At 39.4% G+C, this 19,153-nt stretch overlaps 1 pseudogene; it reads left to right on the top strand.

Annotated features, from left to right (window-relative positions):
- The first annotated feature begins 16,997 nt into the window (after positions 1–16,997).
- LOC119522238 lies at positions 16,998–18,604 on the top strand (annotated as a pseudogene).
- The last annotated feature ends 549 nt before the right edge of the window (positions 18,605–19,153 follow it).

Here is a 19,153-nt window from a genome sequence, read left to right as displayed (position 1 = left end):
ATTGATATTTTCTGTAGCTCACTATGTAATTTAACCTGTATGATCAGTTTATTTGAACACCATAATTACATGGACCCTTGAATAGGGAGTGAGATCTTATTAGTTTGTACAGGTTAGTGTGATGCCCCAATACATTCCAGAGTAATTTGGGCAGAGAATAAAATGTACTTGCAGTGTCCCCTTGAGGGACTTGGGAAAATTTTGGAAATATTAAACTTCCCCACCTGGGAAATTCCTGATATTCTCACAATCATCAGCCTCTACCAATTTAATAGGTCAAGCACTCAATCTTGGGGCTTGCACTTATGGAACTTATTTGCACAAAGGAGAAGATAAGCCTACTTATAATTATGCCTAAGAGTCACCCCCAGAGAGCAACTGTTACTCAGATGTGGCCTCTCTCTCTAAGTGAACTCTGCAAGTAAACTCACTGTCCTGCCCCCTATGTGGGACATGACTCCCACAGGTGTAAATCTCCCTGGAAACATTGGACATGACACATGGGATGAGTCTAGCTCTGGTATGATGGCATTGGGAAAGAATTCTGGGACCAAAAGGGGGAAGAGAAAGGAAACAAAATAGAATTTCAGTGATAAAGAGATTTCAAATAGTTTTGAGAGGTCATTCTCAAGTTTATCCTTATGCATTATATAAATATCCCTTTTTAGTTTTTACTGTATTGGAGTAGCTAGATGAAAATACTTGAAACTGTTGATCTGTAATCCAGTAGCCTTGATTCTTGAAGATGATTGCATAACTATATAGCTTTTATGGTGTGTCTGTGTAATTGTGAAAACCTTGTGACTGACAGTCCCTTTATCCAGTGTATGGACAGATGAGCAAGGAAACAGGAAAAAAAATAAATAAATAATAGGAGGGGTACATGGGGCATGGGATGTTTTGGGTGTTCTTTTTTTTTACTTAAATTCTTATTTTTATTTTTTGGAGTAATGAAAATGTTCAAAAATTGTGGTGATGAATGCACAACTATATGATGATACCATGAATCATTGATTGGACACTTTGGATGATTATCTGGTATGTGAATATATCTCAATAAAACTTCATAAAAAGTGTATTGGAATGTTTCATTTGGTGAGGATAATCTGAAGGATGTACAACCATGTTATGTCAGGTGCTTGTAAAAGTTAGTTACCTTGTCATTTTATTCAACTAAGGTATATATGAAAACCTTAGGTTTTATACAGCTGTCAATCTCACACCTGGAAAGGGATAGTTTTCTATTTTACACCTAAATTTGCATTAAATAACTGAAGCACAAGGAAACAGCTATTTAAAAGAATTTAGCAGTCAAATAATAACTATATCATTTAGTATATTAAAATAAAACTAATGGTGGGATTTGGTGTCTGGGGGTGTGGGAGTATATGGGAGTTTTCCCTATGGGGTTTCTATTATATTTGCAACTGTCTTGTAAGTCTGAAATTATTTCAAAATAAAAAGTAAAAAAACCCAGGGGGGTGGGGCAAGATGGTGGAGCAGTGAGGAGTAGGTTTTAGTTACTCTTCTAGGGCAATAAGTAGAAAGCCAGGAACTGCAAGGACTGGACACTGAAGAACAATTTGACTTTGGGCATACTTCATACAACATTAATGAATGTGTGGAACAGCTGAGATCAGCAAAATCTGTAGGTTCTCATGGCCAGGGGAACTGTGCCCCTCCCTGCCAGGCTCAGTCCCATGGGAGGAGGGGCCTTTGGCGCCAGGAATGAGGCGAGAGAACTGCAGTAGTGGCTCTTACTGAAACCTCAGACAGCTGATCCAAACTCCAAACACAGATAGATTAAGACCAGACACTGGAGAATCCGGGAGCAGTCATCCTGGTGGAGAGGAGATAGGGCTAGCAGAAACAGCAAGGAAATCCAAAAAATAAAAGCAGAGACATTTTGGAGGTCTGGTGAACATAGAATGGGGAAGGGCAGGGCTCAGGCAGAGTCAGGCTCATATGCAAATACAGAAGGTGAGTTTCCTTGTCTGAAGAGCTGCTTTCTCTACTTTCTTGATTGTTCCTTAACAGTCCTAATCTTGTCTCTTAGCATTTCAGTAGCCCAGTAGCTCTGCAAGGAAGGACCTTCTTTTTTTTCTTTTTTTAAAATCTTTTTCTCTTTTTCTAAAATAATTACTCTAAGAAGCCCATTACAGAAAGCCTCAAAGACTTGCAACTTGGGCCCAGACAAGAGCAGAGCTAAGAGAGCTCTGAGACACAAGGCAATAAGTCCAGTGGCTGAGAAAATTCACTAAACACCACAACTTCCCAAGAAAAAGGGTGCATCACCTTACAGCCATCTTCCCAGTGGGCAGGGAACACTCCTGTCCAGCACCAGTACCACAGCCCAGAGCTGCCCCAAACAACCCAATGTGGTTGGAAGTGTTTCCAACAACACAAACACACACCACAATTTTGGGCATGGACAATAGCCTTTCCTGCACCCTCAGCTAATTGAACCGTAGCTGGGAAGGCAGAGCTGTGTGAAAAGGGGGAAATTAACATGCCCCACTCAGCCATCCTTTCAGCAGACTGGGAATGCCGCTATACAGCCCTGCATTCCAGAGCCTCCCTTGGGGGACAGCACTCACCTGTGATGTAGCACAGTCATCCCTCAGCAGAGGACTTAGGAGTGCACAGCTTGGAAGAGGGACCCACAGGTAAGTCCCAGGGACCACATGTCAATACCAAGGACTTGTGGGTTAGCAGCAGAGACAAACTGTGGCAAGACTGAACTGAAGGATTAGACAATTGCAACAGCTTTAAATCTCCAGGAACACCAGGGAGATTTGACTATTAAAGCTGCCCCCTCCCCAACTGCTCAGACTCATGCCCCATAAGCAGGGTGGGCAAAACCAACTACACACACAAGACTGATGCATCAATTGGACCCCACAAGACTCACACCCCCACTCACCACAAAGATATAGTGGGGAGAACTGGCTTGAGGGGAATAGGTGGCTCATAGATGCCAACTACTGGTTAGTTAGAGAAAGTGTACTCCAAGAAACTGTAGATCTGACAAATTAGAGATAAGGGTTTGAAATGTTCTACATAAACTAAAAGAACCCTATCAAGTTAATCAAATGCCAAAAGGCCAAAAACAACAGAAAATTTTAAAGCATGTGAAAAAAACAGACAATATGGAAAACCCAAGCCAAACACCCAAATCAAAAGATCAGAGGAGACACAGGACTCAGAGCAATTAATCAAAGAACTAAAGATGACCAATGAGAGCATGGCACAGGACATAAAGGACATGAAGAAGAGCATGGCACAGGATATAAAGGACATGAAGAAGACCCTAGAAGAACATAAAGAAGAAATCAAAAAAGTAAATGAAAAAATGGATGATCTTATGGAAATAAAAGAAAATGTTGACAAAATTAAAAAGATTCTGCACACTCATAGTACAAGACTACAGGAAGCTGAACAGCAAATCAATGACCTGTAGGACAACAGAAAGGAAAATGAAAGAACAGAAGAAAGATGGGGAAAATATAAAAGAAAATGAAAATGGACCTCAGGGATATGACAGATAACAGAAAACTTCCAAATATATGACTCATTGGTGTTCCAGAAGGGGAAGAGAATGGTAAATGTCCAGAAAGAGTATTCAAAGAAATTGTCAAGGAAAACTTCCCAAATCTTCTAAACACCATAAATACACAAATCATAAATGCCCAGCAAACTCCAAATAGAATAAATCCAAATAAAACCACTACTAGACATATTCTGATCACACTGTCAAATACAGAAGAGAAGGAACAGGTTCTGAAAGCAACAAGAGAAAAGCAATTCACCACATACAAAGGAAACAGCATAAGACTAATTAGTGACTACTCAGCAGCCACCATGGAGGTGAGAAGGCAGTGGCATGACATATTTAAAATTCTGAGAGAGAAAAATTGCCAACCAAGAATACTTTATGCAGCAAAGTTCTCCTTCAAATTTGAGGGACAGCTTAAATTTTTCATGGACAAACAAATGCTGAGAGAATTTGCTAACAAGACAACTGCCCTACTTGAAACAATAAAGGGAGACCTACCAATAGAGAAACAAAGAATGGAGAGAGAGATATGGAGAAAGGTTCAGTACTAAAGAGATTCAGTATGGGTATATTAAAGGACATTAAGAGAGAGAGGAAAAAATATATCTGGCAAACATAAACCAAAGGATAAGATGGCTGATTCAAGAAATGCCTTCACAGTAATAACATTGAATGTAAATGGATTAATCTCCCCAATCAAAAGATATAGATTGGCTGAATGGATCAAAAAATATAAACCATCAATATGTTGCAAACAAGACACTCATCTTAGACACAGGGACACAAAGAAATTGCCAGTGAAAGGATGGAAAAAATATTTCATGCCAGCTACAGCCAAAAGAAAGCAGGAGTAGCAATATTAATATCAGATAAAATAGACTTTAAATGAAAGGATGTTATGAGAGACAAAGAAGGCCACTACATAATAATAAATGGGGCAATTCAACAAGAAGAAACGACAATCATAAATGCTTATGCACCCAATAAGGTGTCACAAAGTACATGAGACAAACACTGGCAAAAGTAAAGGAAGCAATTGATGTTTCCACAATAATTGTGGGAGACTTCAACACATCACTCTCTCCTATAGATAGATCAACCAGACAGAAGACCAATAAGGAAATTGAAAACCTAAAGAATCTGATAAGTGAATTGGATTTAACAGACACATACAGAACATTACATCCCAAATCACCAGGATACACATTCTTCTCTAGTGTTCATGGAACTTTCTCCAGATTAGATAATATGTTGGGACATAAAACAAGGCTTAATAAATTTAAAAAATTTGAAATTATTCAAAGCAGATTCTCTGACCACAGTGGAATACAATTAGAAGTCAATAACCATCAGAGACTTAGAAAATTCACAAATACCTGGAAGTTGAACAACACACTCCTAAACAATCAGTGGGTTAAGGAAGAAATAGCAAGAGATATTGCTAAATATTGACAGACAAATGAAAATGAGAACACAACATACCAAAACCTATGGGATGCAACAAAAGCAGTACTGAGGGGGAAGTTTATAGCACTAAACATGGACATTAAAAAGGAAGAATGAGCCAAAATCAAAGAGCTAATGGACCAAATGAAGAAGCTAGAAAATGAACAGCAATCCAATCTTAAACCAAGTAGAAGAGAAGAAATAACAAGGATTAAAGCAGAGATAAATGATTTAGAGAACAAAAAAAAAAAAACAATACAGAGGATAAATAACATCAAAGTTGGTTCTTTGAGAAGATCAACAAGATTGACATGCCCCTAGCTAGACTGACAAAATCAAAAACAGAGAAGACCCATGGAAACAAAATAATGAATGAGAAAGTTGGCATAACTACAGATCCTGAGGAAATAAAAAAAAAATTGAGGATACTATGAACAACTGTATGCCAACAAACTGGATAATGTAGAGGAAATGGACAGTTTCCTGGAAACATATAACAACCTAGACTGACCAGAGCAGAAACAGAAGACCTCAAACAACCAGTCACAAGCAAAGAGATCCAATCAGTCATTAAAAAGCTTCCCACAAATATATACCCAGGATCAGATGGCTTCACAGGGGAATTCTAACAAACTTTCCAAAAATAACTGACACCAATCTTACTTAAACTTTTTCAAAACATCAAAGAAAATGTAACACTACATAACACATTTTATGAAGCTAGCATCAATCTAATACCAAAACTAGGCAAAGATGCTACAAAAAAGGAATACTACAGGCCTATCTCCCTAATGAATATAGATGCAAAAATTCTCAAGAAAATACTTGCAAATCGAATCCAAAGACACGTTAAAAAAATCATATACCATGACCAGTGGGGTTCATTGCAGGCATGTAAGGATGGTTCAACATAAGAAAATCAATCAATATATTACAATACATTAACAAATCAAAAGAGAAAAATCAAATGATCATCTCAATAGATGCTGAAAAAAATTTGACAAAATCCGACATCCCTTTCAATAAAAACACTTCAAAAGGTAGGAATTGAAGGAAACTTCCTCTAAGATCAGGTACAAGACAAGGATGCCCACTGTCACCACAGTTATTCCACATTGTGCTGGAAGTGCTAGCCAGGCAATCCAGCAAGACAAAGAAATAAAAAGCATCCAAATTGGAAAGGAAGAAGTAAAACCATCATTGTTTGCAGATGATATGAACTTGTATCTGGAAAACCCTGAGAAATCAATGATAGAGCTACTAGAGCTAATAAACGAATTTAGCAAATAGCAGGATACAAGATTAATGCACATAAATCAGTAATGTTTTTATATGCTAGAAATGAACAAATTGAAGAGACACTCAAGAAAAAGATACCATTTTCAATAGCAACTAAAAAAATCCAGTACCTAGGAATAAACTTAATCAAAGATGTAAAAGACCTATACAAAGAAAACTACATAACTCTATGAGAAGGAATAGAAGGGGAACTTAAAACATGGAAAAATATTCCATGTTCATGGATAGAAAGGCTAAATGTCAGTAAGATGTCAATTCTACCCAAACTCATCTACAGATTCAATGCAATCCCAATCAAAATTCCAACAACCTACTTTGCAGACTTGGAAAAGCTAGTAATCAAATTTCTTCAGAAAGAGAAGATGCCTTGAATTGCTAAAGACACTCTAAAAAAGAAAAACGAAGTGGGAGGACTTACACTCCCTGACTTTGAAGCTTATTATAAAGCCACAGTTGTCAAAACAGCATGGTACTGGCACAAAGATAGACATATTGATCAATGGAATCAAATTGATAATTCAGAGATAGACCCCAGAACTACAGCTGACTGTTCTTTGATAAGGCCCCCAAAGCCACTGAACTGGGACATAGCAGTCTTCTCAACAAATGGGGCTGGGAGAGTTGGATATCCATATCCAAAAGAATGAAAGAGGACCCCTACCTCACACCCTACACAAAAATTAACTCAAAGTGGATCAAAGATCTCAATATAAAAGACAGTACCAGGAGAAAACAAGATGGTGGCTAGGTGAGACAGGGCTAAGGAACACCTCCGTGGAAAACAATAGATAAGAACCAGAGAGTGACCCAGAATACCGGTTACAGCGATGTGCCAGCTGGATGAGATCTGCTAGTTCCCAGGGGCTGTATACTTGGTGAAACTGAGTCTGCATTCTGAAATGAGTGAGTAAGCCGGCTGGAAGTCCTGCAGCCACGCAGCAATCCGGGGAAGCCAGGGTTTGGCGTCTGGGAAAAAAAAAAAAGAAAAAAGGGGAAAACCCAGGAGCGGCTGCAGGTGCAAGCGGCTGCAGGTGTGATCGTGGGAAACACACAGTAAAACACAGCAAGCGGGGGCTGGGCCGGCCTCTCGGTGACTGGCCAGGAAGATAGCCCGCTGCAGATATCCCTGGGGCCGGGGGAACGGAGCGGAGAGCCAGAAGCCGAAGGAATCCCCATGGCTAGCAGCTCGCTCCCGGGAGGGCTGGATAAACTCCTGCCTGGGGCCATGCCCACAGCCCAGAGCACCGCCAGTTGCCCCAGAGCTGGGAAGGAGGAACTGTGCGAGGAGGAGGGTGTGGAGATGCCCCGTTTGTCCATTTTTGCATAAGGCTGAAAGCGAGCCGGCTCCGCCCGGCAGCCTGGGGCTTCCCTTGAGGGACGGCACGCGCTGATGACGTAGTGTGGCATTCTCTCAGCAGTGGTCCTGGAGGAGCACGGCTGGGCAGGGGGACCTGCTCGGAGATCCCAGAGACACTACACCAAGTCCGGTGATTTGTGAGACATTGAGAGAGAGGGGCAGGGGCTGGGGCTGAAATGAAATGAAGGCTTGGTCTCTTGCAGCGGCCTTGAATCTCCGGGAACCGGGGGGATTTGAATATTGAGGCTGTCCTTCCTCCCTGACCACCTGTACATGCACCCCGCATTCAGGGCGGACAGCTCTAGCAACACACCCAGGCTGAGTTCTCCGGCTGGACCCCACAAGAATCACTTCCCCACACACCACAGGGACAGGGTGCAGAACTGACTTGAGAGGTATAGGTGACTCACAGACACCATCTGCTGGTTAGTTAGAGAAAGTGTATGTCACCAAACAGTGTTTCTGAAAAATTAGATAGGTTTTTTTCTTTTTTACAAATTAAAAGAACCCTGTCAAGCAGAGCAAATGCCAAGAGGACAAAAACAACAGAAAATCTCAATGCATACGATAAAACAAGACGATACGGAGAATCCAACTCCAAACACACAAATCAAGTTATCTGAAGAAACAAAGTTCCTTGCAGAATTAATTAAAGAAATACAATCAAGGAACGAAAGCATGGCAAAGGATTTAAAGGACATCAAGGAGACCATGGCCCAGGATATAAGCTACATAAAGAAGACATTGCAAGGCTAAATAAAAAAATAGAAGATCTTATGCAAATAAAAGAAACTGTTGGCCAAATTAAAAAGACTCTGGATAATCACAATATAAGACTAGAGGAAGCTGAACAACATCTCAGTGTCCTAGAAGTCCACAGAACAGAAAATGAAAGGACAAAAGAAAGAATGGAGAAAAAAATCAAAAAAATCGAAATGGATCTCAGGGAAACGATAGATAAAATAAAACATCCAAACTTAAGACTCATTGGTGTCCCAGAAGGGGAAGAGAAGGGTAAAGTTCTAGAAAGAGTATTCAAAGAAATTGTTGGGGAAAACTTCCCAAACCTTCTACACAATATAAATACACAAAGCATAAATGCCCAGCGAACTCCAAATAGAATAAATCCAAATAAACCCACTCCGAGACATATTCTGATCAGACTGTCAAATACGGAAGAGAAGGAGCAAGTTCTGAAAGCAGCAAGAGAAAAGCAATTCACCACATACAAAGGAAACAACATAAGACTAAGTTTTGACTACTCAGTGGCCACCATGGAGATGAGAAGGCAGTGGCATGACATATTTAAAATACTGAGAGAGAAAAAGTTCCAACCAAGAATACTTTATCCAGCAAAACCCTCCTTCAAATTCGAGGGAGAGCTTAAGTTTTTCACAGACAAACAAATGCTGAGAGACTTTGCCAATAAAAGACCCGCCCTACTTCAGATTCTAAAGGGAACCCTACCAACAGAGAAACAACAGAAAGAAGAAAGAGATATAGAGAATTTTAACAGAAATATATAGTGCCTTACATCCCAAAGCACCAGGACACTCATTTTTCTCTAGCGATCACAGATCTTTCTCCAGAAGGGACCATAAGCTGGGACATAAAACAAGCCTCAAGAAATTAAAAAAAAAAAAAAAAAAAATTGAATATGCTCAGGGCACATTCTCTGGCCACAGTGGAATACAAATAGAAGTCAATAATTTTTGAACTGTAACTCCACTATTTACTTCCTACATGATATAAATTACACAAACCCTAATGACAAATCAGTGCTTTTGAACTCAATGTAAAATATGTAACTTTAGACAACTATATAAAGGTAGGGGAATGGAGGAGTATAGGAACATAGTTTATGTGTCCTATTGAAGTGGAGGTGGTATCAAAGAAAAACAAGATTGATATGGATTTAAGAGGTTAATTTTAACCCCCACAGCAAACACAAAGAAACTATCAGAGAATGTAACCATAGAGATGAATTGTAGAGTTCGGGTTAAGAGAAATGGGCGAAGGGGCAATGAGGAGTTAAGAAATGAGGGTGGACGGCATCGTGGGATGGAGAACATCTTCTTGACCAAAAGGGGGATGTGAAAGGAAATGAAATAAGCTTCAGTGGCAGAGAGATTCCAAAAGGAGCCGAGAGGTCACTCTGGTGGGCACTCTTACGCACACTTTAGACAACCCTTTTTAGGTTCTAAAGAATTGGGGTAGCTGGTGGTGGATACCTGAAACTATCAAACTACAACCCAGAACCCATGAATCTCGAAGACAGTTGTATAAAAATGTAGCTTATGAGGGGTGACAATGGGATTGGGAAAGCCATAAGGACCACACTCCACTTTGTCTAGTTTATGGATGGATGTGTAGAAAAATAGGGGAAGGAAACAAACAGACAAAGTTACCCAGTGTTCTTTTTTACTTCAATTGCTCTTTTTCACTCTAATTATTATTCTTGTTATTTTTGTGTGTGTGCTAATGAAGGTGTCAGGGATTGATTTAGGTGATGAATGTACAACTATGTAATGGTACTGTAAACAATCGAAAGTACGATTTGCTTTGTATGACTGCGTGGTATGTGAATATATCTCAATAAAATGATGATTAAAAAAAAAAAAAAGAAATGAGGGTGGAGTTGCTGTTTGAGGTGAAGGGAAATTTCTAGTAATGGATGGTGGGAAAGAGCATTACAACATTCTAAAGGTGATTAATCCCACTAATGGAAGGCTAGGGAGGGGGTGGAATGGGAAGATTTAGGCTGTATATAGGTTCCCACAACTAAAAAAAAAAAAAAAGACAGTCTAAATAGATGATTGAATGCCAAGGATGAACTTGGATGGAATTAGAGGATAGAGGACAGGTGGCTCAAAGGGACACAGTTGAGACATAAGGTAAAGGAAATATAGAATGTAAGCATTGTATCATTGTTGAACCTGTTGTACTTCTCAGCTGCGCTTAATGGGATTTCATAAAAGAATGTTCTTGTTCATGGGAAGTGTACACGTGAATTATAGTGTATGTTCAAGGATGTGTGCAGCTAGCTCTCATATGTTCAGAAGACAGAGCAATAGATGATGGATGATAGATAGGGAGGGAAAGAAATAGCGATGTGACAATATGTTAAGGTTGGTGGATTGAGCTATCGGGGGAGGGGGGTCAGGGTATGATAGAATTCTTTGTATGGGGTGAGTATTGTTTTTGCAACTGTTCCTATAACTTTGAATTTATTTCAAAATAAAATTTTTAAAAAAAGTACCATAAAACTCCTAGAATATAATATAGGAAACATCTTCAAGACCTTGTATTAGGTGGTGACTTCATAGACTTTATATCCAAAGCACAAGCAACAAAAGAAAAAATAGATAATTGGGAACTCCTGAAGCTTAGATGTTTATGCACCTCAAAGGAATTTCTCAAAAAGGTGAAGAGGCAGCCAACTCAATGGGAAAAAATTTTGGAAACCACGTATCTGACAAAAGACTGATACTGTGCATATATAAAGAAATCCTACAACTCAATGACAGTAGTACAGACAGCCCAATTATAAAATGGGCAAAACATATGAAAAGACAGTTCTCTGAAGAGGAAATACAATGGCCAAGAAACACATGAAAAATTGTTCAGCTTCACTAGCTATTAGAGAGATGCAATTTAAGACCACAATGTGATACCATCTCACACAAATTAGAATGGCTGCCATTAAACAAACAGGAAACTGCAAATGCTGGAGGGGATATGGAGAAATTGGAACTCTTATTCATTGTTGGTGGCACTGCATAATGGTTCAGCCACTCTGGAAGTCAGCCTGGCAGTCCCTTAGAAAACTAGATATAGATTCACCCTTCGATCCAGCGATTGCACTTCTCAGTATATACCCAGAAGATCGGAAAGCAGTGACATGAACAGATATCTGCATGCCAATGTTCATAGCAGCATTATTCACAATTGCCAAGAGATGGAAACAAACTAAATGTCCTTCCACAGATGAGTGGGTAAACAAAATATGTTATATACACACGATGGAATACTATGCAGCTGTAAGACAGAATGATGTCATGAAACATATGACAGCATGGATGAACCTTGAAGACATAATGCTGGGCAAAATAAGCCAGGCACAAAAAGAGAAATATCATGTGCTACCACTAATGTGAACATTGAAAAATGTAAAACAAATAGTTTATAATGTAGAATATAGGGGAACTAGTGATAGAGAGCAATTAAGGAAGGGGGAATGATAACCCAATAAGAATAGATAGGCTACTGTGGGTGTATTTAATGTTCTGGGAATGCCCAGGAATGACTATGGTCTGTTAATTTCTGATGGGTATGGTAGGAACAAGTTCACAGAAATGTTGCTATATTAGGTTGTTTTCTTGGGGTAGAGTAGGAACATGTTGGAAGGAAAGTAATCTTAGGTTAGTTGTCTTTTTATTACTCCCTTTTTATGGTTTGTTTGAAAAGTTTTTTGTCATATGTTTTTTAATTTTTTTGATATAATTGATTTTAAAAAAGTTAATTAGAAAAAAAAATGAAAAAATATGCAGAGGCTCCTTGAGGAGCTGGTGGAGAATGCAGGGGTATTGGGCTTCCCCACCTCGATGGTTGCTGATGTGCAATCAGACATAGGGAACTGGTGGTTTGATGGGCTGGGCCCTCTACCACAGGACTTGCCCTTGGGAAGTCTGTTGCTGCAAAGGAGAGACTAGACCTCCCTATAATTGTGCCTAAGAGCCTCCTCCCAAACCCCTCTTTGTTGCTCATATGTGGCCCTCTCTCTCTAGCTAAGTCAACTTGTCAGGTAAAATCACTGCCTTCCCCCCTATGTGGGATCAGACACCCAGGGGAGTGAATCTCCCTGGCAATGTGGAATATGACTCACAGGGAGGAATCTACACCCAGCATCATGGGATGGAGAACATCTTCTTGACCAAAAGGGGGATGTGAAAGGAATTGAAATAAGCTTCATTCGCTGAGAGATTCCAAAAGTAGCTGAGAGGTCACTCTGGTGGGCACTCTTATGAACAATATAGACAGCCATTTTTAGTTTCTAATGAATTAGAATAGCTGGCAGTAAATACCTGGAACTATCAAACTACAACCCAGAACCCATGAATCCTGAAGATGATTGTATACAAATGTAGCTTATGAGGGGTGACAATGTGATTGGGAAAGCCATATGGACCACACTCCCCTTTGTCTAGTTTATGGATGAATGAGTAGAAAAATGGGGGAAGGAAAACAAAACAAAACAAAACAAAAGGCACCCAGTGTTCTTTTTTACTTTAATTGCTCTTTTTCACTTTAATTCTTATTCTTATTATTTTTGTGTGTGTGATAATGAAAATGTCAAATATTAATTTTGGTGATGAATGCACAACTATATTATGTTACTGTAAACAATTGAATGTACACTTTCTTTTGTATGACTGCATGGTATGTGAGTATATCTCAATAAAATGAATAAAAAAATTAAAAAACTAGGACAGTGATAGTTGAATAATATCTCAAAAATATACAACTGGGGAAAATAATGACTGTACACCATTTGGAGGTTGTTAAATGATCACTCAGAATGTTGAACAGTGCAAAACACGCTTTTCCAGTTACAAGCTCAAAAGAGGAGTGCAAAAAAAATTTTTTTAATTGTAAGACAACGTAAACTTGAAATTTAAATGAAAAAAGCTTCTTTCAGGTCACCCTGCCCCTGAAATAAAATGATCAAAATGCTTTTTCATAGTACAATTTTCTTCAATGAACTTTGTTTCAATTGCAAAGCTGCATCCCACAAGTCCTGTGGCCTACTCAATCACCATATTTGATCAATGAACAACAGATAGGTAAGTAAAAGTATTTGTTACCAGAGGTCTGATATCATTACAAACAGCCTTGGAATTGGGGGTATTGCCTTAGCCAGTGTACCTGAACCCTAGAGAGAATATGTAATGCAACTGATATTCTTAATCCAGTAATATTTGTTGGGTGACATGTTCTAAGCCAATTTCACTGGACTTGACAAATTATCTGACCACCAAAGGAAGATAATATTACTCCTAATTTTTCAAAAATCATTGATATTAGCCTGGAACTTTAGCTTTAGGCTACCCATTTTCCCAACTGGCTTCCTGTAATAATTTTTTCTTCCATCTAAATATTCTTCATAAGTCAATCATAAACAGCCTCTTAATTTATAAAGATGATACTATTCTATCAGATGCAATTAATGCCTTTTCAGAAGCTAATACATTATCTTCTATTTTGCAACTTGTTTGATCCAAGTGGTGGTTTGGAGCTATGCACCCCAGAAAAACATGTTCTTAAAATTAATCCATTCTGTGGTATGAACCCTTGTAAAGAGGACTTTTTGATGAGGTTACTTCAGGTAATGTGTGGTCCAAGATGGATCTTAAACCTATTACTAAAGCTTTATAGGGGAAGTCACAGAGAAAGAGAAAACTATTGGAAGCAAGAAGGTGAAAGTCAATGACACCCAGAAGAGAAGAAAGAAGCCAGGAGAGACCACCATGTGCATTGCTAAATGACAAAGGAATCCAAGGGCAAAGGATCACAAGCTTCCAGGCCTGTCTTAGTTTGCTAATGCTGCAGAATGCAAAACACCAGAGATGGATAGGCTTTTATAAAACGGGGGTTTATTTCGCTACACAGTTACAGTCTTAAGGCCACAAAACGTCCAAGGTAACACCTCAGCAATCGGGTACCTTCACCGGAGGATGGCCAATGGCATCCAGAAAACCTCTGCTAGCTAGGAAGGCAGCTGGCATCTGCTCCAAAGCTCTGGCCTCAAAACAGCTTTCTCCTAGGACGTTCCTCTCTAGCAAGCTTGCTCCTCTTCAAAACATCACTCACAGCTGCACTCACTTAGTTCCCTCTCTCTGAGTCAGCTCATTTATATAGCTCCACGGATCAAGGCCCACCCCGAATGGGCGGTGCCATGCCTCCATGGGAACATCTCATCAAAATCATTACCCACAGCTGAGTGGGGCACAGTCCAAGCAAATCCAACCATCACCAAAACGTCTCCTCACAAGACCACAAAGATAATGGCATTTGGGGGACACAATACACTCAAACCGGCACAAGGCCTGAGATGCCAGTCTTTGGGAAGAAATGATTGCTCTGATGATGCCTTGATTTGGACTTCTCAGTCTCAAAACCATGAGAAAATAACTTCCCATTGTTTAAGCCATTACACTGCATGTTATTTGCTTTAGCAATGAGAAAATTAAAACAACCCACTAGGCTATTTGCACTTATTCAAGGATTCACATCTCTGATGCTTTCTACTGAATGAAGACTTTTTTTTGGAAGGCTCATGAGACCCATTTTATGAGGTCATTCAATCCCATGGATATTTTATACATTTCCTGGGAACCTACAAACTACTAACTATAACTGCTATAAAGGTTGAAAAAATGAAAAAGAGGCAGCTCTTGGACTTAGAAGAGCATGGTGTTTATATCATGTATATAGAAATGAGACCGACATGGGTTCTGATATATAATCCACCACTTTTTTGTAACTTTTTATTGCAATAACATACTGTTCTATTTTGCTAAAGCTTCCAGAATGCAAAATGCTGGAAATGGATTGGCTTTTATAAAAGGGGTTTATTTGGTTACACAGTTACAGTCTTAAGGCCATAAAGTGTCCAAGGTAACACATCAGCAATCAGGTACATTCACTGGAGGATGGCCAATGGTGTCTGGAAAACCTCTGTTAACTGGGAAGGCATGTGGCTGGCATCAAAATGGCTTTCTCTCAGGATGTTCCTCCCCTAGGCTTCAGCTCCTCTAAAATGTCAGTCTTAGTTGTTCTTGGGGTGTTTGTCCTCTCTTAGCTTCTCCAGAGCAAAAGTCTGCTTTCAAAGGCCATCTCCAAAATGTCTCTCCAAGCTGAATCTCCTCTCTCAGCGCCTGTGCATTCTTGAAAGTGTCCCTTCTTGCTGTAACAAGTTCACTCCTGTCTGAGTTTTTACAGGGCTCCAGTGAACCAGTCAAGGCCCATGCTGAATGGGCAGGACCACACCTCCATGGAAATTATCCAATCAGAGTTCTCTGCTACATTTGTGTGGGTCACATCTCCATGTAAACACTTAAATTACAATACAATCAACACCAATAACATCTGCCCACACAAGATTGGATCAAAGATAATGGTGTTTTGGGGGACACAATACATTCAAACTGGCACACATATATACAACTCAAAAGTTCCCATTTTATCACGTTCAGGTATACAAATGTAGTATTAATTACATTCGCAATATGTGCTACCATCACCAACACCCATTACCTCAAACTATTCTCACCTCAAAGATACACTTTGCATCTATTAAGCCATAACTTTCCTTCCCCCAATCCTGGCCCCAGGTAAGCTAAAATCAGTATTTGTCTATGAAATTTGTTTCTTCTAGTTATTTCATGTAAGTGAGATCATACAATGTTTGTCTTTTTGTGTCTGGCTTAATTCACTCAAAATATTGTCATCAAGGATCTTCCACATTGTAGCATGAATAAGAACTTATTTCATTTACTGCAGCTAAATAATATTCCATTGTGTGTACAATTTACTTTGTTCATCCCCCGTTCATCAGTTAATGGATACTTGGGTTGTTTCCACCTTTTGGTTACTGTGAATAATGCTGCTATAAATATTGCTGTATAAATATCTGGTGGAGTCCCTGCTTTCAATACTTTGGGGTATATACCAAGAAGTGGGAATGGGGAACCACCAAATTGTTTCCACAGAGGCTGCACCATTTTATAATACCACCAGAACTATATAAGGATACTCATTTCTCCACACCCTGGTCAAAACTCATTGCTGTTTTTCTTTTTGTTATAAATAGCCATCTTAGTGGGTTTGAAGTGTTATCTCAACATGGTTTGCCTTTGCATTTCCCTGTTGACCAATGTGCTGTGCATGTTTTCATGTGCTTATTGGAAAGTTGTGAATATTCTTTGGAGGAATGTCTTTTCAATTTCTTTGCTAATTTTTTGATTACGTGATATATCTTAGTTGCTCAGTCACAGCAGTTCTTTATATATTCTGGACATTAAGGCCTTATGAAATATGTCATTAGCAATTATTTTCTATCACTCTGTGGGTTCTCTTTGCACTTTATTAGTAGTGTATGCTGACATAAAAAAATGTATTGGAATTTCACAAAGAACATTTTATCTAGTTTCTCTTTTGATGGTCATGCAATTGGTGTCATATTTAAGTAATCATTAAAAAACCAAAGTTATGGCCATGCATCTGGTGCTCAGTATGTGGAATTTCCTTCTTCACTGTGCTTGCAAGTAACCAAGAGAAGCAAGAATTTCAGGACTTTGTAACAGGCCTGTTTCCTTCATGTCAATGCTGCTGATCAATCAGCCCCAGTATGCTTGGCTGAAGGATCTGGGGCTCTGTGAGGAAAATGAGGGCATGCATAATGGAAACTGGGGAGGCCAGGGAGAGGTTATTACAACCTCTTGTCCTGCTAACAATAAACCAATAGCAAGAGACCAACAGGCTAGTGTGACAGACGATGAAGAAACTGTAAACAAAGCAAGAGAAACATGGAAAATATGGGTGGATATACCTGCTCCAAAGCAAGGAGAAATAGTAAGACAGATTGGTGGTGTCTTGTAAGAGAAGATCCAAGTGCTAGGAAATTTGGTGTCTTTAGAGATGAGGAAAACGTTAGTAGAAAGTGTGGGAGAAGTTCAAGAATATGTGGATATTTGTGATTTTGTTTTTGGCTTATTGAGGATGATTGGGGACCCAGCCTGCCTTCTGAAAGTCCTGGCCATGTGCTTATTGAACAGTGGAGTCCTGTAGGCCTGGTTGGAATCATCACTGCATTCAACTTCCCTGTGGAAGTGTATGGCTGGAACATTGTCATTGCAATGATCTGTGGGAACACCTATCTCTGGAAAGGTATTCCAACAATGTCCCTCATTAGCGTAGCTGTCACAAAGATAATTGCAAAGGTTCTGGAGGACAACAAACTGTCAGGTGCAATTTGTTCCTTGACTTGTGGTGGAGCAGATATTGGCACAGCAGTGGCCAAAGATGAGTGGATGGACCTGCTGTCCTTCACCAGGAGCACCGAGGTAAGGAAACAGGTGTCTATTATGGTGCAGGAGAGGTTTGGGAGAAATTTATTAGAGTTTGGGGGAAACAATGTTATTGTTGCTTTTGAGGATGCAGACCTCAGCTTAGTCATTCTATCAGCTCTCTTTGTGACTGTGGGGACAGCTGACCAGAGGTGTATGACTGAAAGGCAATGGTTTTTACATGAAAGTATCCATGATGAAGTTGTAAATAAATTTAAAAGGGCCCATGCACAGATCCATGTTAGGAACCCATGGGACTCTAATGTTCTCTATGGGCCACTCCACACCAAACATGCAGTGAGCATGTTCCTTGTGGCAGTGGAAGAAGTAAAGAAAGAAGGTGGCACAGTGGTCTATGTTGGCAAGGTGATGAATTGCCCTGGAAATTATGTATAACTGACAATCATGACAGTTCTTGCCCATATTGCACCCACTGTGCACACATAGACCTTTGCCCTAGTTCTTTATGTCTTTAAATTCAAGAATGAAGAAGAGGTCTTTGCATGGAATAATGAAGTAAAACAGGGACTTTAAAGTAGCATATTTACCAAGGATTTGGGCAGAATCTTCTGCTGGTTTGGACTGAAAGGATCAGACTGTAGCACTGTAAATGTCAATATTCCAATGAGTGGGGGCAAGATCAGAGGTGCATTTGGAGGTGAAAAACATACTGGTGGTGGCAGAGAATCTGGCAGTGATGCCTGTAAACAGTACATGAGATCTACTTGTACCATCAACTACAGTAGAGACCTTCCTCTGGCCCAAGGAACCAAATTTCAGAAAAGATATTTTAGATTCACATTATGTCAAGTCTTTTAGGCATTCCTGAAGCTATTCCTTGTGAGGAAGTCAACAGCAATTAAGATTTGCCCTGAATAATATACGATTTTGTATGTGACAGTGCCTAATTCCCTATGCCCCCAGTCATTGATTAAATCAACTCATTTTTTAAAAATAGAAATAAAATTGTCATAATTTAGCCATTTTTAGTAAAAGATGGGTTGGATTTTTATGTCACTAGTTATTATTGTTCATGGTTTTTATATAGTTAATGATTATTTTCTAATTAGAAAATAAAGTGCAGGTGATGGTAGAAATTGGGAAAGATCCAGATCAGAACAGAGAAGAAAATGGAAATGTTCTCAGTAGTTGCAGGAACATTTCCTGAGCAATTAAATAATTCCTGTGGTGAATATTGATTCACACTACATTTCTCTGACATGTATTGGAAAGGATGTGATTGAAGGGTAGGAATATCACTTGTATCCAGAGGATCACAGCACAATACTCATGTAGAATGGTTTGCTGTATTTAAAATGACTAAGAGTATTCATCATCAGTTATGGCATCTCTTGCTGATGATGGCTT

The sequence above is a fragment of the Choloepus didactylus genome, chromosome X, assembly GCF_015220235.1.
Source record: "Choloepus didactylus isolate mChoDid1 chromosome X, mChoDid1.pri, whole genome shotgun sequence".
In the NCBI taxonomy this organism is placed as follows: Eukaryota; Metazoa; Chordata; class Mammalia; order Pilosa; family Megalonychidae; genus Choloepus; species Choloepus didactylus.
The sequence above is the reverse complement of the archived record's forward strand: the minus strand, read 5'-3'. Positions and strand labels throughout refer to the sequence as shown.